Below are 24309 nucleotides of genomic sequence, written 5' to 3'. Positions count from 1 at the left end.
TGTTTCATAATTGCTTTTATTATCCATTTCTACCCACAATCAACATGGAAAATCAGAAAATGAGATACAAATAACACTTAGGCTTAATACAATGACATACATAAAAGGAGGTAGAAGTAACCAGGAAGACATAGAAGATGTAGAGAAAAGTATGAGTATTGATCAGGGGAGGGGAAGCTGTGGTTGGGATGTAATATATGAAAGGAGAATAGAAAAAGAGTATTGATCATATTTGTACAGTTGCAGTAACATTAAGGTAGACTAGAGATAATTCAGGAGGTGCAATGTGAAAGCTCAAAATGTTCATGAATGGATGAAAAATATGGCTTCACATGTAGGGAGGCATAATACATGGCATCAGAATAAATATTCAGAAACCCAAACCCAGACACAGCCATTTACATTTCAGAATATTAAAATATTTAATGACCCTTAAGGTACCTGGACAGAAAGTGAAGAAAACTAGAGGATGAAAAAATTGACCATTAAGTTTTCAAAACACTAATGGCTCCCTCTGGTCTGTTAATGATGATGTCAACGTGCTGGGGAAAAACAGTTTCATCTCAACAACTTACGCTGCGGAGAATTTTATAAAACAGCACAACAGCCGGGCGTTGGTGGCACACGCCTTTAATCCCAGCACTAGGGAGGCAGAGACAGGTGGATCTCTGTGAGTTAGAGGCCAGCCTGGTCTACAGAACTAGTTCCAGGACAGCCTCCAAAACAATACAGAGAAACCCTGTCTCGAAAAACCAAAAAAAAAAAAAAAAAAAAAAAAAACAGCACAACAAAACAGGGTTTTCCTGCATCTTCATCAGAGACGACAGAAATTCTGTCTTCTTAGAAAAAAGAAATGATCTTAACAGAGTCTCAAATATAAGAAGAAACAGTGGGGAGAGACCAGTTACCAAAGAAGAAAATAAAAATGAACACTGTTCATGTAAGCACGTGTAATCATGTCTAACTCAGGGAATTAAAGACAATGTCAGATGAATGTTAGTAAAACACTGTGTCAAGATAGGCATGTGTAGTTATATCTAACTCAGGGAATTAAAGACAAACAGCATCATAATGAACGATAATAAAGGGCCATGAAAAGAGCCTTCTGTTCTCCTAAGGTAGGACTAATGCACTGAGTGATATTAGACTTCATGGGCTCATACATACTAAAATGTCTAAGGCAAATAAAATGCTAGAAAAAATTTTCCCAAGAAAATATAATAACACAGATAATAACGATAAATCGAATAGAAATAGATTTTAAAGGATGCTAACAAATCAATGTTTTTCCCCTACTAAGATGTATAAAAGCGTGTTTGGATCAAGAGAAAAAGATAGAATGTACAATTAAGAAATGCTTGAAATATAACAAAGAACAGAAGTATATGTGCGTCAGATTCAAATAATTATGAAAAAGTATTCAAATAAAGGATAATTGGCAATAATCTAAAAATTTGGCAAATTAGACAGACAGCATACTCTTATCAAAAATAGATTTAAAATACAGAAAAGTGAAATAGTGCCATAACTACGCAGGCATCTAAGATGAACAGTAGAAGGAAACAACAACCTTCATATCTTAAAAAGGAAGAAATAATATGTAGATAGAAAGTTTCATTAGTCACAGACATTCAAGTTGATGTTACAGTTATAAACATCTTACTATTTTCCTTTTTGGCTAATATAGAAGCCTGATTAACACTAAATGCAGATGATGTAAGAAATATAACTTACTATTTTATAAAATTTAAAATTTTAAACCCAAACTCCCATCAGTTCCTCTCCTAGGTATACCTGGTAAACTCTCCATTTCACCAGATAATGTGACACACATAATGTTTGTCAGCAGGATTTTAAATGAACACAGTATGTTCAATCTAGAACCTTAGGTAGTAGAAATGAGCGAAGCATAGCTATATGGTATGTGAACAAGTCTTTTAAAAATGCAAGAAAAAAATCAAATCATGATAACCACATAGAATGACATGGTTAGTATGAAGTACCAAATCAGAACCAAATCAGCAACCTAGCAACACATCGTTCAGGGATATAGATATGACATCTTTTTTAAATAAAAAGCAAAGAAATGCTAAAACAACACTCCTTATGGTAGGCTGACCAATCTGAGCACAGAGCAGTGGAAATGAGAAGAATGAAGTACAGATATAACTGTGTAAGAATTGATATGGTTGTTTAAGTTGGACAGTCATTTCTAGGATGGTAATGTTATTCACAGTGTATATATATATATATATATGTATATATATATATTGTACAATCATTTATTTTAGATTACAAGCTAGAAGTGCTGGCTAGTTTCATGTTAAATTTGCATAAACTAGAGTCATCTGAGAGGAATGAACCTCAATGAAGAAAATGTCTTCAAAAGATGAAACTGTAGGAAAACCTTGTGGCTATTTCTTAAACGGCGATTTATATAAAGTGTCTTACTGTGGGTGGGGCCTTTCCTGGGCTGGTTGGTGGTCCTCGGTTCTATAAGGAAGCAAGTTGAGGAAGCCGTTAGGAGCAAGTACATAAATATCACTCCCCCATTGCCTCTGCATCAGCTCCTGCATCCAGGTTCATGGCTTGTTTGTGTTTCTTCCCTGACTGCCTGAACTGTAATAAGTAAGAGTAAGCAAAATAAACTCTTTCCTCCCCAAGATGCTTTGGGCGAAAGTGTTTCATCACAACAGTAACCCTAACTAAGACAATTGTCAAATAGAATTATATAATTGATGTCATGAAAATTTTCAAAACTATTCTCAGATAACTTATGTAAGAAGCATGGAGCTCGAGGGCACGTTCTTTCTGCTATGGCTGGTTGTCATCTGCAAAGTCACAACAGGCTGCCTTACTTCATGGCGTGCCTCACACGCACTGTTGACCATGTTGCCTTGGTCTGTTTTAACGGATGTTCATGTTTTGTTGTAGCGTTTCCTAACCTGTTTCTTCAGCTTTCACTTCTTCCACTTTCTTAAAGGGCGTCCCTGTGAGAACACTCTCTATCTTGTAGGCTTCGGCTTGCTTTGTTTCCCAGATGAGAACAAACTTTTCTAGCTTTGCTCCACACGTTATACAACTTGCATCTATATTACAATTTATTCCACATTCATTGGTTGGAAATAGCCCATTGGTAAGGGTGAATCAACAGGTTTTCACTTCACAGTGGCTAAAGAATACCCTTAAAACAAATGTTGGCAGGTACAAGTACTTCATTGGAAAACAAGAATTTAAGATAATCCATTAGTGGAGCACAGGTGCTTTATCATAGTCATATAGTGAGAAGAGACACTCCTTGCCTAGCCACCATTAACTAACTGTCAATGGTCTCCCAAAAAGGCATGGGGCCTCATGAGCCCTTCTTCCTTCCATGATGAGATATGGTTGGGCAGAATCTTGTGTAGGTCGTACTCAGGTAACTTCAGCTGCAGTGAGTGAAGAACCTGCCACACATGCTCATGCAGACATCCCTACATAACTCAGTGAGTCACACACAGGAAGTGGGAAGATGGCAGGTTAGGAAGAAAAGTTTCCAAAGAAGATGAAAGGAGCTGAGATAGAGGTATGGGGACTGGTAAGGATGAAACTTTATTATAAAGGGGTGTGAAACTATTAAAGAACAAAAAATAGATAATTGTAAAATCTTTTTAAAAAACTCTCTCTACTGCTATAATAAAGCAAGAATCCTTCCCCTAAGTATTAGATTGAAGGTGAAAGGCAGATGTGCAAGAGAGCATTGGTAAATTAAGCTGCTGTAGTAAAATATTTTAGAGTCATTCATGTTCATTAATCTTTTTAAAAAGATGTTCTTGGTAAAGAGATATTATTCCCACCTCAGTAAAGACAAATGAATGAGCTGCTTTACACCATTAATTTTTTGTGGCATATCATTTCTCTGATCCTATTATGTACCTTCATTCATTTCTAAGTAGCTTTAATACAGTAATCGGCTAGATAGGTCCACTGTCACCATTATAATAGCTAGATAGTTCTACTACATCATTGTAGTCAAGTTTTTGGCTTCTCATTTGATCAAAAAGAAGGGCTTTGAAGGGTTATTTCTGCAACAGATAAGCTTCAAGGAACAATGATATTGCTGTGGTTTTGGATGAGTCTCCCCTAAATTCTTGGACTCCAGCTTGTGTTAATAAAAAGGTCATGGAGCCTTTGGGAAGTAGAGCCTAGAGAAGCTCTTTGGGTCATTAAGGACATGACCTCATAGGAGACTGGAGTTTTTATCATTTTCCTTTGCCTCCTGGGTGTCGAAGTGAGTGGTTTACCATAGTCATTGATCTACCATGATGTGTTGCCTCTATATAGTCCAAGCTCAAATTTGCCACTCAGTAATGGATTAGAACTGCCCAAACACTCCTCCAAAAAAATCATGAGATGTTTTTCAGTAAGAGTAAACTGACTAATGGATTTTTAGTTTGGTTCATAAATAGGTATTTAATCTTGATTTACTAAATTTGGAATTTAGAAGTTGTAGAATGAAGTATTTGGGGAGGGAGAGGTCTTTACCGCTAGCACTGAGAATTGCCAGGCTTTACATGTTAGTCAGTTTGCATTCTTTCTGCAAAGCTCTGCAAGCAATGCTCTCCCAGATCATTCTCACTACATTGCCACTCACCTTGTTTTTTTGCTTTTTCTACCAGATTTGTTTGAGTACATAACAGCTAATGGATGTAGAGGTCCTTGTCTAGACAGTGAGAGCTAAGCAAACACAATCCCAGATGTATTCTCCAGGAAGCAGAGAAGCTTTTTTTTAGAACTTCCACATTGTTCTCAATGCCTTGCCTGGGCCCTGTCATGGGCTTATCGCTGAATCAAAAAGCATCTGGAACAAGGACAGGAGGGAGACCCTGAGACTGACCGAATCATTGTGTCAATCAGATGAGGTGGTGATAGACGCTGAGATTCCATGGCATTGCCTACCCTGAGAATAGGTGTGACTAACTGTGAAATAAGTGTGAGGTTCCCACTTTGAAGCCAGACTATGAAGATCTCATGAGCAAAAACTAAAACATGATCCAGTGTCTGTGGGCTATTTGTAGAAATTGTATTATTTGCTAATTTATATTAATAATATTTAATGTTTAAGCATTTACATAAAGATGATTTTTATTTTTCCCCTGCTGATATGCAAAGGACTATTTAAGAAAGGTATTTGTACTTGACTTTTATTGAAACCTATCCATGAGGCCATTCCTGTAACACATTTACAAAGCTATTCATTATTATCATGTAATCATAGCACTTTACTTGTTATATTTGATTACAAGAAAGTTTAGAAAGTTGAGTTATTCTCACAGAGACAGTTGACCTGAGCTTGTGGGAGCTCATAGATGTGGGTGGACAACTAGGGAGCCAGTGTGGGACCGACATAAGCCCTCTGCATTTGAGTGACAGTTGTGTAGCTTGATCTTTTGTGAGGTCCCTAGCAGTGGGACCAGGACCTGGCCCTGATGCCTGATTCGGCTCTATAGAACCTATTCCCTATGGTGGGAAGTCTTGTTCAGTCTTGATGCAGGGGGGGAGGAACTTGGTCCTGCCTCAACTTGATATGCCATGCTTTGTTGATTCCCATTGGAGGCCTTAGCCCATCTACATGGAGACTGAGGAGGAGTGGATGGTGATGGAGGGTGTGGAAGGGAGATGAGGGGAAAGAATGGGAGGGGAGAAGGGAGACGAAACTATGACTGGTATATAAAATGATTGAAAAAGCTTGGGTTTTCTTTTTCAGTTATCATTTTGAATCCAAGTCAATAGTAACAATTTTTTCCAAGCACACCATATAAAATGGTGGTTTCACTGGTGACCAGTGGTAGTATTACTAATATTCCTGCAGAGAAATAGGCCAATGAGCTCTGAAAATCCAGACTTACATTCTATAGCATATGCTTCACTTTCTGCTTGAGATTGAAGAGGCTGTAGGCACTGTCTAGCTTCACTGGCAAAAGCAGATTCCTTTGAAGAGATATTAAGTGTTTTCCATTTGTCTCAATATGAGTGGGACCCAATGTACAGCTTCATAAGTTCCACCAGTAGAACTGCTTTAGAGTGAAGTGGACATTAGTAAAATAGACTGTCTTGCTATTCATTAATTCTTCATTCTACAAATACAGATACTGTCCAACTGGTCCTCAATTTATATTCGTTTAACAGAAACCATATTTTTGAATTTTGATATTTTCCTGGGATAGAAATGTGTGGTTTAAGAGTCTCTCATAATGCAGAGAAAGAGATCTATGGTTTTCAGTTATCCAGGTGACAAACAACTAATGCTCTATGCTGGACTCCATTATAAACTGTGAGGATGCATGGTTATGTGTGTATTGAATACCGTGTAGATTTATGAAATGATAGGTTCAACTTATGGTGGAATTATTTTGTTTGAACCAAATTGTTAGTTGAAAATACCTATACTTATTGATCCACTATGGCCTAATCTTCAGAATATGAGAAATCTGTAGTCTAGTGCTATGGAGGCTGATAAATGGATTCAAATATATGTGAGAGAAGAGGGAGCACTATGAAAAGGTAAATTAGTCCAACCTTCAAAAGGGAGCAAGCTAAATTCTAAATATGGAGAAAATTTAACAGTTGATGAGAATAATTTCTTAGACTTTTAAAGTAATTTCCTATACTTTTCAAAATGTAGGAAACAGTGGAATTGAATCATAGTTTTTACATAGTTATCCTCAAGAAAAGTCTTTGATGTCAGAACTGTGAACAAACATCTCTTGATTCCTATCTTCACTCACTATCCCTGAGCTTCTCTGTTGACCCAAGTAAGTAACTACATTTTATAGGTATGTTTGGGATCTTCATGCTAGAGATTAATCCTGAAAATTTGGGAGCATTTGGGAATTCTAATTTAGAAATTACTGTTACTTGGAGAAAGTTAAGATCAACAATTCAATTAAAAACATTTCCCTGTTTCACAGAGTATGGCTTAGAAACATGGACAATTTATCCTTTTCTATGTACTCTGTGTTGTTATTGGCTTAGGAAGTTGAAAGTATAAATCTCATCTTGAGCAAGAAAGATGTGGGGTTGGAATCTAGGCTGAAGTTAATCTCTGTGAAATTGAAAAGTACAGTAGAATAGCATAGGGAGTCAGAACATTTCAAGTCTGTTCATAAGGGAGTGACTGTTTATCCTGATGTCTTTGTAGTTGTACATTTCAATCCAGAACTATCAGGGGGAACTTGGAAAGATATTGAGTGTTAGCAAATGGAAGATTTCAAGGATATATGAAGTTTAAAATTCAGTTGTTTCTTGCTTCCAAATATAGATCACAGTTAGTCTCACAATGGAAATTACATAACCTGGCCAGTGAAAACAGCGTAGCTCTTTGGAAAGGTGAAGAAATCTGAGGAGCTATTTGACATTTCAGATGGAAGTGTGCTGTGGTCTGAGTCACATACTGAACATCTCTGGTGTTTGTGCTTCCATTTGGATGTGGTTTAGACAGTAGCATTTGAGATCAAAAGAGAAACACACATGACAGGAATGTGACTGTGGTGACTTCTGAAAACTATGTGTGCTGTTCATTGGGGAGAAGATCACTTCAATAAAAGATGATGTTGTTGTAACTGATTCTGCCTGCTAGGTCTTTGTTTTGGTTATACCTTCTCTTTGTGTTTGTCATTAAGACAATGTCACTACACTTTAAAAATGAACTTGTTCTTTCAATTAATTAACTCAAATACTTAAGTCATCTACCCATTCTACAGATAACTGCACAATGACATTTAGTTAAGAAAGAGACTGTATTAACTGGACTAAACTGTTTCCTCGCAAACATGTGATATGCCCTATAACTTCAACAGATTCAACAGATTTTTGTATTACAACTTTTTTATGAGCTATCTCATTATTTTTTTCATGTATTTCCCCACAATCCTGTGCCTACCATTTTAGAACCCTATTGCAGAACTGAAAGGCTGATGTTGTTGGACTCACACATCTCTCATAGACTTTCTTTTCCTTAAGGGATTGTCTTAGTTAGTTTTCTATTGCTATGATAAGACACCATAAGCAAGGCAACTAATAAAAGAAAACAATCCACTGACGCTCACAGTTCGAAAGGGTTAGAGTTCATAATCATCACGGTAGGAAGCATGGTAGTAGGTAGGCAGGCATGACACTGGAGCAATAATTGACAGCTTATGTCTAGATTCAAAGGCAGGAGGGAGGGACGGAAAGAGGGAGGGGAGAGAGAGAGAGAGAGAGAGAGAGAGAGAGAGAGAGAGAGAGAGAGAGAGAGAGAGAGATGGGGGAAGGGAGGAGAGGTGTTTGAAGCCTTAAGGATCATCTCCAGTAACATACCTCCTCAAAAAAATGATCATACTTCATAATTAAGTTCTTTTCAACTTATGAGTTGTGACCCCTTGCATGTTGAACTACCCTTTTACAGGGGACACCTAAGACCATCGGGAAACACAGATATTTATATTATAATTCATAACAGTAACAAAATTATAGTTATGAAGTAGCAATGCAATAGTTTTATGGTTGGGGTTACCACAACATGAGGAATTGTATTAAAGAGTGACAGCATTAGGGAGGTTGAGAAACACTAGGAAGGACCCAATCCTTTCCAAATAGTACTATTAACTGGGAACCAGCCATCCAAACACATAAGCCCCTGGAGGTCATTCTCATTCAAATTCACCACAGAGCCTCCCAGGAAGAGAAGAGAAAATATGGGCTCTCACTGCCTAAGAAATCTTAGCACATTATTTTGAGGTGTTGTGATCATGAAGCATTTACATGTTTATTCTTGGGCCTGAGAAAGGCCTTTAGCTTAACATGAATATTTCTATATTTAAACATCCTTCCCACAACACCTTTTGTGGCCTACACCAGAAACCCCACAGATGAATTAAATCTAAGTTTCAATAGCCACCATCAGATTGCACTAACAAAAAATTCAGTCTCAGGCTCATCTCACCAGTCTTCTCTAATGGCTCCACTTCCTTGGAGTCCTGAGCAATATATCATAGAAATAGTCTATCAAAGAACCTTGTAGACAATCTCTCATGAGCTCTACTTGGCTCCTTTCACTTCCTCAAGCACAGCTCTTCAAATATATTAAGATAGCTGAGTAGTTAGCCTTTTCTTCTCCAGGTTGAGTATTACTAACCACCAAGATCCTTCTATAAGCGAGGTAGTTGTGAGCCCTCCACCATTTAGATTGCTCTTTTTCTAAGCAATTTCCAGTTTATCTGTATCTTTTTTAAGCTGTAAGATCCAGGGCTGAAACAGTGCATAGCCCTTCCTTGCTGCCGTGATCTACTTCCTCTGAATAGACTCATTTGAACAGCTGTGAATTCACCGAGCATCGTTTCAGAGCTCAGTCTAAAAGTCTGAGTCTGATGGGGAGAGTTCGTTTTTTACTGATACGACTTGGGAAATATAACCGATGCTATTTTGCCATTTTCTCTACCTATTCAATACATATTTGATAGTACCTGCCCGTTCCTCAGGAAAAGAACCTAGCAGAATGCCTGGCATAGGGTACATACACAGTGAAGGCAAAAACCTTTGACCTCACATACTCTTAACTTTACGTTTTTAAAACTGATTCTGTGAAGACAAATTTAAAGAGTTAAAGAGAAAATAACTTTTGGGAAAAATTTTCATCTGTGATCTTTGGGAGCAGTCTCAACAAAGGAAAAAATAGTCATCATTAATTGCTGCTAGAAAAGGAATTTATTACAAAGAGTTCACTGATTGAATTCTGTGTTGTCCTAATATCTTGAGTTTATTCTAGCTGAGTTTCTGCAATCTTTTGAATTTATGAATCTAGCACAACAGCAGTCTAATTCTGCATGAGTGATGGAGCTTATTACATTGCTGGCCTTGTAATTTTCAGGCCACACCCTTTTTCTCCAACCCATTACTATCTTGTGCCCTAATTCATTCAGAAGGATGTCCTGTGTGTGTTGCACTGAAGACAAGATGTTCGGGAACTAGATGGGCATCTTAAGTTGTGTTTTCACACAGCCACAGCCTCGGATCCCACTGGTATGTTATTTGTATACTGAATGACCCAGAAATTTTGTTATACGTAAACACAAATGCCAGTTTCTTAAATGAAGTATTAACAATTTTTTCATGTGTACTGAGTTTCCTTTCTGAAAGCATCAAGAAACATATTTGCATAGGCAAAAATCTGAATTTATGTTTGTCACTGTAGGATACACAGTTGGCTATAAATTCTCCGGTTTTCAATCCAGTAGCTTTTTGACTGAGACACATAATATCTTTATCGTCCTTTGACCTTTAATGAATAAATTAAAGGGAATAACATGTGTGCAAATGTGGTAACACATAAGAGATGCTGCATATGGGCTTTGAATCAACACCTAGTTCTCTCTCTCCTTTCTCCTACCATTCTTTGTCTTTGTATGCTTTCACTAGCAGACCATTAGCAAGTCATTTAATCACCCCCCCCCCTTTGAGCAGATTGGGGATTCAATGGACCATCATATATTATGTATTTTCATATCTTTAAGCACTTTTCCATTCTTTACTGATATATATATCTTTCTCTTTTTGTATATATCAATTCCTGTCTATATATATGTAACTATATGTACATACAGACATACACATACATAATATATATGAAAGATATGCTTGCCTATTTTTGAACAACATGCTTTGAGCCTGTTGGAAATGTTTCTCAAATATACATCAGACATTAGCAGTCCCTGCTAGGACATCTAGGAAGGAAGGAAAGAAACAGATTGGAGTGCCACTCTCACTGTTCTTGCTCTGTGGCTGGCCCACTGAGATGTTCAGCTGCTGTAGGAGCAAGAGTACTCTAAACAGTCTACTGGAATTTCATCTTGCCAAATGCTGGAGTTAGCAGAGACCCAGGAAACATATTAAAAAGGCAGGCCTCTCAGATTTATTGGCAAGTCCAAAGTAATAAAAAGCAAAATTTGATATAACCAGGGGCTTTTCACACTGTCATTTTTCACCTTTGCCGTAATCTCTGTAGCTGGTCCCAGCTATTTCTCAGCATGGCTTTGGAAATCGGAAGGGGGATTGAATGCCTTACTTGAGCATGTTTTCACTTGGCTCAGGCTGATTTATATTTAAGATTGTATTCCTTCCTCTAGAGACAGTTGGGGTATTGTTAGAGAGATTGTTTAAAAATATAAAACCACGCACAAATCCAGTTACTTGAATGGAGTGAGATGCTGGCAGTCCAAGCAAAGTACAAAAGGAAATAAAATACTGAATGTGTTAAAAATGAGATAGAGGCAGAAAAATGACAATCACGAATGGGGTATTTGAAGAAAACTGGAAATCAAACAAAGATGGATAGTGTGTATCTATATCTATCTATATATATGAAAAACTAGAGGAAAGAGAAATTCAGAGATGTGATTTTTTTAAACAGCCAGCTGACTTTGAGCATGTCTTTTATCTGCCACTTGACATCATCTATTTGATTTAACAGACATGCATTCCAGGAATGATCTTGGGGAAATAGATTTTTGGATTGTTACAAAGTTATTTTAAGGGAGAACTGCTAGTAGTTTATTCTGGGTTCTTTCTGATCCACATCTGAGAACTTTAAAAACATGACCTCATAGATACTGAGATGTTCTTCACATCTTTGTATGCCACAGGTAAAATGGATTATGCTCCCGTTTTCTTAACTAAAGAGTCATGTGATGTGTCACACTCTTCCTCATTCATATTTTGCTGTCTGAGTTGTCTAGGAAATGTTTCCAGGCATTCAGGCCATGTTCATAGCAACTGAAAATTTGTTCTTAGCTTACAGCAATCATGGGCTGTAAACTGGAAAGAAATTACTTTAACTTCATGTTACAGTAGCACCCACAAGGAACAAACTTATAAACTGGAAGGAAACAAGATCAAAGACTGTCATTATTTAAAGAAACTTTACATTATGGTTAGGATGAATAGCCACTGGACCAACATATGTTTACTTCCTTATTAATTTTCTCTAAAAATCTGACTAGGGAGAATCTTCTAGAACTTACCCTAAACAGGATTTTCTGAATTTTTATAAGAACTGACAGTTGACAGAACTATAAATATGACTCTCAGGTGCCAAGAAACCCTTTAGTTCAATGACCAACCTTTGTAGTCAGAGAGGGTGACATGTTGCTTAGAGACTGAACAGTCTTGGAACTTCTCTGTGATACACTCTGTGACCTTCCATTTACAGTGACCAATTTTTGCTTCCTTAAACTTAGAAGCTAAATAATATTAGTCCAAACCAAAGCATAGTAGAATGCCTGTTATACTCAGCTGGTTTTAGTTCAGTGACACTGCCATGTTCTAAGCCATCATCCACACAGATACTACACATCATGGAATCCACCACAGAAGATCTTTTTAGACCATTAGAGGTGTGATGAAGCATCCTCCTAGCTGATTTGTGGAAACCTGAGCCAAATATGGAGAATGAGTTTCATGGCATAGGTAGAATGATGGACTGAGCTTTCCTAGGAATGTTACCAGTACTTTGTGCATTCACTAACTCATCTGAGTTCTATCTGTACCTCCCCAGCTAGTCTGAGAAATGAAGATGATGTGTCTGACATATTTGTTGAGCAATCAGACTGTTCTCATTTTTGTTGCTTTTAAAAAGTCAGAAACCATCTGAGGCTGTCAGTGGTGGTGCACACCTTTAATCCCAGCACTTTGGAGGCAGAGGCAGGCAGATCTCTATGAGTTTGAATGTAGCCTGGTCTACAAGAACTAGTTCCAGGACAGCCTCCAAAAGCTACACAGAGAAACCCTGTCTTGAAAACACAAACAAACAAACAAACAAAAGTCATAAACCATTTGAATAAAATATGTAGAAGAGGTGACTTTAAGAGTATACTGGGCTACCACAAGGTTGGCAACACCATAAACCACAAACATGACCTCCACCTGTAGTAGGACAGTGGACTCAGTCATGGATATCAACACCGAACCCAGTTACAGTAGAATCAAGAACTTAGACAGGGTCCTCAGTGGTAGCATGTCCCAGATGTCAACATGGTTTCAGGTGGCAGCACAGTTCATGGGCATTCACATGACTTCCTGTGGTAATATGGGCCATGGACATTGACATGGACTCCAGCTACAGTGCTCCTGCTGACTGTGAAGAGCAATGAGCCTAATTTTGCTGTGCTATCAATCATTGACTCCAGATGCACAGTTGAGAGGAACTGACATGGGAGGAAGGTTTTTGTGATAACTCTAAGCCCCACCCTAACCCTCCCCACCCAAAAGTAACAGCTTAGACAGGAAGCCTTCAAAGAGAACTTAAAATGTTTGATGCGGATGTTGAAGTGTAGCTCTCCACAGGCATTCTCTGTCTACCATCTCTCCTCAAGCTTTCCTCTTAGGGTCACAACTACATCCCCTATGTGAGATGCAGCATGTTCTTTTCAGTTAGCTGTGAAAAGTTTCTTTACCTCACTTTCCTTGGGTGTGAAATTCAAATACAAACAGTGTCTATCACACAAAATGTGAGGATTAAAACAGTCACAATTAAGAACTTTGCACCAGCCTGACAGATACACATCTGAAAGGTGTTCTCTGTTGCAGTATAATTTCACAAGCCTCAAAAAGCGTGGTCCTTGTTCTTTTGCTTTCCATTTCATTATTTTGATGGTTAATCTTGATGATAAATTGGATGGGATAGAGGAATGCCTAGGAGATTAATGGAGCACACCTCTGAGCTTGTCTGTGAGCCTGTTCTAGAGATTATCAGATCAGGAGAGCCTTACTTAATCAATGATACAGTGCATAGATATGGTCAGACCTGGGCTAAACTACTGTGTGTGTGTGTGTGTGTGTGTGTGTGTGTGTGTGTGTGTGGTGTGTGTGTGTGGTGTGTGTGTGTGTGTGTGTGTGTGTGATTTTGAAGGGTGCATCTTGCTTGGCCCTTTCATTCTCTTTCTCTCTGCTTCTTGGATACCATGAGATAATGTATTTTCTCTGACTTGCCCTTCTGATGTGTTGTTCTCCACAACCATGATCCAGAAAAAGCAGAGTGAGTTGAGCTGCACTGAAATCCCTAAAACCAGAATCCTTCCTTCCTTTATTGTTTCTCTCAGTTATGTAATGACAATGATGAACACTATAACACAGTTATATCAATATATGTGTATGATAGATTATTGTAACATGCCAACACATCACCAGAACCACACATATAGGTAACTGCTCCCATGAAGGTTTTGTTTTCTCTACACAAAGTAATCCATTCTTTAGTTTCACATACCTCTATTTACTGTGTTACTCCCTTATTCAGTAATAGGCTTACCATCAAATTATCCATGCCTTTAGTTCTGTGCAGAGACTCTTAGGATTCCCCTTTGAAAACAGCTCTCAGACACAGTTTTCATCCACAAGCATATTTCCAGGTGAAATGAAATCTTTGTCAATGGTCCCTCATACTGTGAGATAGCTCCATCACTGTTGAAAGGCTCACCAGTCTTAGTTCTGGCCCTCGTCTAAATATTTAAAGATGTGACTGTCTAGAGTGCACACCATGAATCCAATTAGGTTTAACTCCTAATTTGTTGGTGCCACTCAACTCTCAGTGTATTTTAAATGTAGTGCTTCAAAATGAGAATTTTTGATGGAAAATCTTACCATAATGTTTTACAATACCAATAACACTCATCCACATGTCCGATTTATAATTTTATGCTTGTTAATGTTTTCTAATCTTGGCTATATTGGTTGTATGGACTGAGATTACAGAAATATTCAGATGATGAAACATCTGTTCCAATTACAGGAATTTCAAATTTGTTTTATCACAGTGGTGTCAGGCTTGACATTGAGCTCAGAGTTTTGGTTCTTGGCAATATTCACAGAGAAATGCAATTCAAGTCATGACATTGTACATAAAGTTTTCCTTTTCTAAGTGAGGCTTCAGAGAAGTGTTTTACCAAGTCACTGTAGATCAAAAGCAAAGAGAAAGTTTGTCCAATTAAATTTAAGGGCCAAGGAAAAGAGCAAGTTAAAATCTTGGAGAAAGACAATGGAACCTTAGGGTTGGCAGGTGTTTGAAAACAAATCCTACTACGAGCAGGGAACCATCAGCTACAACTGCCCTGAGCAGGAGCGATTTTTCTACGATCCAGTCTATCTGTAGGAAAGAAGACGGATCCAAAAAAGAGGCATCCTCTGCAGGAAACCTCTGCTTTAAGATAATGTAGTGTAGGTGGGAGGAGACCATAGTGAAAACTGATTTCTTTTATGCATGTAATAACAGCACACTGAAAGAGTCCTAGAAAATAGTCACAAAACTTCAGGCATTTTGAATGGGAAAAAAATACCTGGACAAGATAGCGTGCTTATGCTTCATTTGAAACAACAGCAAAAAGGCCAAGAAAAAAGAAGAATTCTCATTCTGTATACAGAAACAATTGTTTAAGTACAGAGAAGAGGGACGTATGGTTGGGTGGCCTTGGGAGCTTCTTTTATAAACCAAGTGAGCAGAAAATAGAGAATGGCACACATAGCATATGCTCATCACACATCCCAGAAATAAAACACAAAGGACAGTTAGTATCAGTAGACTGCAAGTAGACATCTATTAACTAGTGACTAGGCACTGAATTTTAGAACATGTTTTATCATTTTACAGAAAAAACCTAAATTAGGGAGAGTGAAAATATTTTCCATTAATGGTTTCAGTAAATAGACATCTGGAGTTATAACTGAAAGCTGATTATAGAGCCAGCCTTTTTATTTCAATGGCCTAGGAGTTAAGGGCATGTTCAATGGACTTGGGTGTACTGGGTTCAAGTCCCCACCACACCACCTTCTAGCTCAAGTGAGTTGCATGGCCTCTTACAACCGAGTTTCCCACTTCGAAAAGAGGATTTTGGTACTACTCTCATAGATCCATCATTCTTCTGACTGTAATGTAAAGTTTGGAAAGGACTTTGTGTGAAGTGTGGCACATTATAAATAATAAATGTTTGTTATTAGTGTCTGTAAAAGATCATGGCTCTGATTTTATATCTTGAGTTCAGGTTGACAAAAACATACAATTTGCTTTTGAAATGTCTTTTTCAATAAAAAGTTTGTTTTATGTCTTATCAAACAATAACTGTTATGTTTACCATCACTAGACAGGAAGGCCAAGAGAGCTGACTATATTGTACGATGATCTTTGAGGTGTCTGGAGACAGATGACCAGATTTAATCTAAAGTCTACATCAGTATAGCATTTGATAAACACAATCTACATAATATTTTGTGGAGCAAAGTGATACTAATAATTGAACCCAGGGCCAGGTGCCAGACAAGTGCTGGACCACTGACATATATTCTCATCCTAAGCAAGTTGGTATTTTCAAGGCTGTATTAGCTCTGGAAGAGAGTTCCTAATATCTCCTTTTTAGAGAAGATAGGTCTGAAAGTATTTTGTAAACTGTAAGGCATTGTACAAATATTAGTTATTATGTTAACACTGTGAGATGATTTGCAAAAGCAAAGGAACAACACATTGCTGGAGAAGTTTGAAGAGCTTTCTAATTTGGGACTTGTTACAGACACCATTAAGAACTGAGACACACAGTACTAAATTTAGTTTAAAACAAACGAGAAAATGAAATGTGATTCAACCTTTAAAAAAGTAGCTGGCTGTGTCTGAGCAAAGGACTCAGAAGAATCTAGAGAGTGATGCTGTGGATGAGTGACCCAGTGGTTACAGTCAGTCAGAAGAAAAGACAGGAGCTTTGCAATGTCAAGCAGTATTGAAAAGGGCACTTCTATTTTGAGCTTGTATAAAGAAACAATTGCTCCTTTGTTCCTTTTGGAACAATGTCTGTGGAGCACCCTTCTGGGCACTGCAGGTCAGCAAGGGGGCCATGGTACTTTATCACACACACACACACACACACACATATGCACGCACGCACACACGCACGCATGCGCGCATGCACGCAGGTACATACGCACACACACACACACACACACACACAGTTCAGATTCTATCTATGAAGCAGAAATGAGTGTAATGGGAGGAGGATTGCCTGCGGAATGCCACATTTGCAGCTTTGTGGGTTAACAAAATGTCCCTGAGCTATTTTTGTCCCTGTGTCCTGGGGTTTGGGATATGCCACCTCTGCACATTATTTACTTGTGTCCACATGCATAGAAAGGAAGCAGAGATGATATCATAGCAGCAAATAGAGCAGAAAAGCTGGAGGAATGTAGTGATGAATAAAAACTTAACAAAATACTTGCTGTCTGTCTATCTATCTGTCTGTCTGTCTGTCTGTCTGTCTAGAGGTTGAATTGCCATCCGTAGCCTAGGCTATCATCAAGCTTGTCTCAGCCTCCCCAGTGCGGAGAATATAGGCATGCACCATCACATGTGACAAATAACAAAATTTGACAGGGCAGTTTGCTAAGGAATAAAGCAAGATTTCATGTATTGAAGATTTAAATAGTGGCCTTATATAGCAGGACTAGGAAGACATGGCTTTCTCAGCAGAAGGTCATAACCCAGATTCTGCTGAGGTGTAACCCTGGATACACTTCTGGACTGTGCCCTTCCTCCCATACCAAACAGCACTTAGTGTAGGGATAGACATATTGGCTCCATTCCCTGCTCTCTTCTCTCCTCCTAGGGCATCTGCACCTGCTCTTGCAAAGTAGAGGAAGGGAAGCAGGAAACACATGAATATCAGAGTGTGAATTAGAATCACACAATGCCTGTCTTCCATCAGCCCCCATGAATCTTTCTATAACCTGGACCCAACTATCTATTCAACAGGCTGGTCCATTCATGATGTTCAGATGCCTCTTGGTGTGGGCATTCTCTCTCATTGCCCTTTCTCCCTTGTTTCTCTTGCCCCACAAACCACATGGGTAGCATATTCTTCCTCAGGTTATTCTGGCACACTAAGATGCACCCAATAATCAGCTATCTAAGTAAGGCATCTATTATTGATAATGAATTGATAGGCTGCCCCATCAGTGCTTGTAAATGTAAAAGTTTTAATGAGGGCTAAGAAGGAAGCAAATCATAAACCAGGAATTTTAAAATGGCATTGGATGTTTATCAATTAATTCAAATAATGTTTTTATATTTTTATTTAAATTAGAATTCCTTACCTTTTTCCTTTCTTCCCACCTACCTCTCTCATGTAGCCTTCTTGATCTTTCTCAAGTTCATGGCCACTTTTTCTTTAATTGTTTATATATGAAATATATAGTACTAAATATATAAATACACCATTTTCTGTATGTATAATGTTTCTTGTATGTATATAATTTCAGAGCTGGCATCTTGGTATTGGGTAGAGATACTATACATAAGATAATGTTATAAGTATCATTAGGATACTTCATAGAATAAATAAAGGTCTATAATGCAAACTCCAATTAGACAAGTATTGGAAATCACTCCAGAGTTTGATGGTGTGGTGATAAGAGTGAGACTCTATAGGTTCTGGCATTTGAATTTCTGATTCCCTGTTGGTGGCTGTTTGGGGAGACTCAGGAGGTGTGGCTTTGTTGGAGGAAATTTGTCAGTGGGGGAGGCCTTGAAATTTCAAAGCCATGTGCCATTCCCTGTTCCTTCTATGTTTCTTGCTTGGGATTTGAGGTGTGAATGTGTAGTTTACTACTCCAGTCACCGTATCTTGCCACTGCCACACTTATTTGCATGGATGGACCATTATCCTTTCTTCTGTATGTTGTCTAGGTCATGGAGTTTTATCACAGAAATAGAAAAGACACTAGTGATGTCTAGTGTTAGAACAGTGTGCAGGCATTAAAATGGCATTATAAAAGAAGAGGTGCTCAAAAGGAAGTGATATGTATTCAAGTCAAATATATAGGTAATTTTGTTTTTTAATTAAAATAAATTTAATTAAGTGTGTGTGTGTGTTTGTATATGTGTGTGTGTGTGTGTGTGTGTGTGTGTGTGTGTATGTGTATATACCATAGTACATATTGGGAGGTCATAGTACAACCACTGCATCAGGAGTCAATTCTCTTCTTCTACCAAAAGGAATTCAGGAATTGAACTCAGGTCCTCAGGCTTACAGCAACACCTTACTTAGTGAATCATTTATCTAGACCACACTGTGTTTTTAAGGATGCTGGAATAAGGAACTATCTCTCAACCAAACCCTGAACAGTTCATCAGCCACTAAGCAGATGATAAGATTTTGCCTTGTATATAGAAAGATTTATGCTTATCTTTGTTCCCTAATTGTTTGAAATTATCATTTAAGTTTATACACTCCACTGTCATTTTAATACTCAATGTAATTGTCTTAAAATATTTGTTAATGCAACTTTGACCTAGAAAAAAATAGTGTATCAAGAACATTTTGTCTCTCACTAGTTAGAAAATGTTATAAAGACCCAAGAGTTCCAGAACTCTTCAGGAATGGTGTATATGGAATTGTCAAAATCAGAAGCTACTGTGACTCAGTCATAGACTGTGATTTTTCTTCCAGCTACCAACATACTGAACCTTTCAGGCTGACTTTCTAGAGATGTATAACTTTTATCAGTTTGTAGTAAAATTAATCAAAAAACATACCTGAACCTAAGTAAATAATTTTAAAATCCAGACAGGCTTTTGGAACTCTCTGATCTCCCTGAAGGTGCAGAGAAATATGTCATAGAAAGTGACAAGAAAGGAATCTTGCTAAAGGATGGAGTCTACTTAGCATCTCACACATGCCTGGTATGAGTGTTTGAGATGATAAACCTAAATTACCTTAGACTGCCTAAGACAATGATAGATGTGCTTCAGTTGAGACATACATGGGCTTTGAATTGATGTTGAGGCAGGTTGAGATTTGGGAGATGCCAGAATGGGGTGAATGAGCTTTCCGCATAATTTGACATAAATCTTCAGTGTGCAGAGGGTATGATAAGTTGAAAATACGTTCCACTCCAAGACCTATTTTCTTTCTAATTTCTGTAAATATTCCCCATTACCTAATATGTCAAACAATATTATTTAACTGAAGATCTTGACAAGAAGTGATTATCCTATGTTATTAACCAGCTGACTGGCCAAGGAAGTATTTATCTCAAGGTTGGCTCCCTAAGCATTAGAGATTTAAATTAGAAAACACTGAAGATTAAGTCAAACTAGAAAATGAGATCTAAAAGTGTAAACAAAAACTGATGGATATAACATATATCTCACTCTTTAAGGACAAACCTTATATCCATCCCTTGAAAGAGTTCCTTTGTTCTGGCTATAGGGCATTATCATGTTAATGGTATCTTTAAGCAAAAAAAAAAAACAGTAAGTAAAGGGACCTTGTCCTGGTCAATGAAGTTCTTCTGGCCTGGAGCAAATCACAATGATTTAATTTCCTATTACCTGGCAAGGACAAAAGGGTTAGAGGTTGCTCATGACAGAGTTTTACCTCTGCACTCAATCAAGCAGCCTGCAAAGAACATGCATCTGCCCTACTCTTGGTCAAGCATGAATGAACACACAACCTAGAAGCGAAAAGGTGCTTAAATAAAAGACATTAAGGGAAAAATGCTAAACGTTGCTTACATGTAAACTACAATGAACTTAAGGGTTCTGGAGGTTCTTTTAGACTCTATTCTGCCAGGTAAAGTGAGTGCCATGGTATAGCAGATTCAGACAGAATAAATATGAGATTGCTTATACTATGTATTATTTGTGTTAAATTCAAGAAGCTACTGAAGCCTTAGAGATATTTTTCTACCAACTATAAATCAGTACTAATAATATATATGTTATAAAGATATTGCAACTGTTAGTTAAACAAATTTCATATTTCCAATGTCTTCACCAGTGGCCTATATAAATTTAGCTGTAGTTGTTCTTTGATGATACATTCCCAAATGGGAATTGGTCACATTGTACATCTCAAAAAAGAAGGTACTTTGGAACAGGGTATGTTTTTCTAGTTTTCTTTAAATCATGTTTACTATTATCTCTATTTTTTTATCAGAGCAAAGTCTCTTATTGCTTTTATTGTCTGTTTTTTTCTTTAAATTAGAAACAAGCTTGTTTTACATGTCAATTACAGTTCCCTCTCCCTCCCCTCCTCCCATGCCTCCCACAGAGACAGCCTATCCCAACCACTTTCTGCTTCCCAGGGAGGGTGAGTCCTTTCTTGTGGGATCTTCAAAGTCTGTCATATCATTTGGGGCAGGGTTTAAACCCTCCTCCATGTGTCTAGACTGAGAGAGTATCTATCAATCCATGTGGAGTGGGGTCCCAAAGTCCAGTCGTATAATAGGGATAAATACTGATCCATTACCAGAGGCCCCATAAATTGCCCAGACCTCCAAGCTGACACCCTCATTCAGGGAGCCTGGGTCGGTCCTATGTTGGTTTCCCAGCTGTCAGTCTGGGGTCCATGAGCTCTCCCTTGTTCAGGTCAGCTGTTTCTGTGGGTTTCTCCAGTCTTGTCTTGACCCTTTTGCTCACCACTCCTCCCTCTCTGTTACTGGATTCCAGTTCAGCTTAGTGTTCAGCTGTAGGTGTCTTCTCTGCTTCTCTTCAGATCGTATAAGTCTTTCAATTTTTATTATTAACTTTTAAGCTGTGTCATGGGCATTGCTGTCTCAAGCTGGGATCAGTGGAAACTGATCCAGCAACTGAAGTAGATGAATAGATTCTTGGCAAAGACAAAGCTATGTCAGAGCAGAAGAGGATCAGGTTGTAAGGAACGGTGGCCATATTAGCCCACTATAGCATCTTTTGGTACAAAGGATAGGCAAAGATTTGAGAAATAATTTTGGCATATCAAACCAAGATGCCTGGAATTGTCTAAGTACTTGAAAGCAGGACAAACTAAGCTAACCTGGAAAGGTGAAAAGTTATTACCTGAGATGAACACCATCCACAGCTCCATGGAAACCCATTTCTTCCTTCCTGAAAAGAAGGCAATAGAAGATTATCCATTATGGTGTCTTAGAGAACTAAAATCTATTCATTCATATCTAACCTTCAATATCAGGATAAGGTTTTCAGCCATTTAATATTTCCAGTTGTAGATCAAGAATGACATTTTTGGACAGAACTGCTCTGAATTGGTTCTTCTTCATAAAGAACAAAACTCATTGGCATCTCGGTTTGACTTGGGTGTGGGATCCAGAACTTTTTTATGGTTTTCTCAGTAAGGCCACTTTTCAAAGTCATCTTCTTACTAATTTGATTGGTCAATGAAATAAGTTAGTTTTCCTTTAAAAAAGCACCATTTATTTGAAATTAAGTCATTTAATTGATGCATAAAATTATTTAAAACTATTGGTATTAACTTCCTCAGATTTATTTTCTAACATGTTAAATATTAATAAAGACATAGTTTGCATATAAACAGTCCCTGATGTTTTCAAATTGAGTATAAAGAGATCAGGCTCAAAAAGTACTATTATAGAGGGCTATTAATTCAAATCTCTCTGAAAGAGTAATCAGACATTTAGTAACAGTAAAAATGAATATTGGTTTCTGATTTCACATGTGTTATGCTGTTTTAGAGATGTAGTGACTACTCTCCAGGTTATTTATTTGGTATAGAATGGGCTGACCAAACAGGAATGTAATGCCTACTTTTCAGAGTTCTGAATCCCACCGCCTTACATTGGATTTGAGCTTTGAGTAAGCCTTGACAGGCAATCAATACCAATGGGTGCCACACTATTCACCTTCATTTTAGCCTTTATAGTAATCCAAGGACCAGAGCAACTGAACTGCACATACACATTATTGAATTGCGTGAACAAAAATTGAGACTAATACAAAGAAGATCCTCTATTGATAGTGGTGTGAAATATTACAGCTTGAAATATTATCTCCAGGTTGCTGGTTGAAATCTCATCAGTTAGATGTATAAAGTGTGAAAATATCCCTCAGTATTTCATTGGGGAGCGATTTACTGGAAACAGTAAACAGCACAGCTAAGCTCCATCTTCAGAGCAAACATATTTATGAGTGTAGGCCAATCTCAGAAAACTAGGCTAATTGAGACAAACTCCAAGATAAACCTATACAAATCAATCTAGAGTGGTAATACTTTCAAATGAAATACTAAAATAAATAAAGTATTGCTGATTTGTAGCTAATGTCTTTTTACAGTTTTAAATAACAGAGTTTTTAAAAGCATAAGTATTATTGGATTTACTTAAATGAGAAAAAGACACATTATTTGAAATTCTGAGTAATTGATACAGTTTCCAGTTCATTTTTACATTAAACTAAATGATGTGGTTGTCATCATAACTAGTAGCTCTAAGATTCTGTGTTCAGTTAGACAGAATGAGCAGGTTTTCCTGATGAAGTTTGGAAATGCCTTTTTCCTTTTTGTCTAATATGTTTTTTCTGTGTAATAACTAATTGGGGGTACATTGTAAACTGTATGAAGTTTAAAAGTAGCTCACCGTGGTAGAGCAGATCATCACAGAACAATGAATGCTGATATCAGGTAGGTGACACTGCAAAGAACTTCAGGGCCGCCTTCATTGAGAATTACCATGTTGCAAGCAAGTGGAAATATTTACCATTAGAGAATTTAGATTTTTCCATAAGATAATCTCAACTCATTCATCACTGTGTTGTTCTTCTTTTATTCTTAAAAATTAGTTATTATTTTGATTGTACATATGTCTGGGATATTGTGATTTTTATCCATGTATTTGATGTGCAATTATCAATTCAAGAGATTTAACATTCCCATATCCTTAACTAAAAAGAAATAATCACCCTTTCTCAGACTGCCTTGGAAAGAGTTGATGTACACTAGAGACAGCCTTACTTCTGACATAAAGCCAACTTCACAGTTTCTCTCTTTCAGTAAAATCTGTACCACGTGTTTAAGGAACTTCAACATTTACTACTAGGTTTGTTGAAACTCTGAACAATTCTTCCCTCAAGGATCTCAGTCCAGGCCAGCAGAACAAACACCTTTCAAAAACCATGCTAAATCAGACCCATCAGCTTATAGTCTTTTAAGTAACCAATTATTATGTAAAATTCTAGTTCCATGACACAAAGACTTTCAGGAGTCATGAACTCTGTGTGATTATAAAAACTGGAACCTTCATTAAAGGACACAGAAAGTTAATTAAAAGATAATTAAGAGGATGAGGATTTTTGGGTCTCTGATAGTCTCTACTTATTAAGTCCATCTGGAATGCTGAAAACTATGGTCAATGCCAGGTCAAAGATATTAAGAGTTTCTCCTGGGGCTGTTTTAACCTTTTAGTTTTGTTTGAGAAGAGGAATCAGTTGTTTATATAACTTACAGTCTTCTGACATCCTATCAAGAGAAG

The 24309-nt window shown here is 37.6% G+C and overlaps 1 protein-coding gene and 1 long non-coding RNA gene across 5 annotated transcripts in view; one reads left to right on the top strand and one right to left on the bottom strand.

The window, feature by feature from the left end:
* Positions 1–24309, bottom strand: part of B3galt1 (beta-1,3-galactosyltransferase 1) — a 560539-nt gene that overhangs the window by 114560 nt on the left and 421670 nt on the right. For 3 of the 4 annotated variants that reach the window (XR_005877172.1, XM_040745498.1, XM_040745496.1), the window contains exon 4: positions 21866–21913. The gene's annotated coding sequence lies outside the window, so the exon portion shown is untranslated. Of the gene's footprint in view, positions 1–2451; positions 2494–21865; positions 21914–24309 lie in introns of all 4 variants that reach the window. The other variant, XM_040745497.1, reaches the window with a different exon arrangement.
* LOC121140371 overlaps positions 1–24309 on the top strand; it is a 109280-nt gene that overhangs the window by 8786 nt on the left and 76185 nt on the right. The window lies entirely within an intron of this gene.

The sequence above is a fragment of the Mesocricetus auratus genome, unplaced genomic scaffold, assembly GCF_017639785.1.
Source record: "Mesocricetus auratus isolate SY011 unplaced genomic scaffold, BCM_Maur_2.0 Super-Scaffold_100004, whole genome shotgun sequence".
Classification (NCBI taxonomy): domain Eukaryota; kingdom Metazoa; phylum Chordata; class Mammalia; order Rodentia; family Cricetidae; genus Mesocricetus; species Mesocricetus auratus.
Note: the sequence above shows the minus strand (reverse complement) of the source record. Positions and strands in the feature narration are given on the sequence as shown.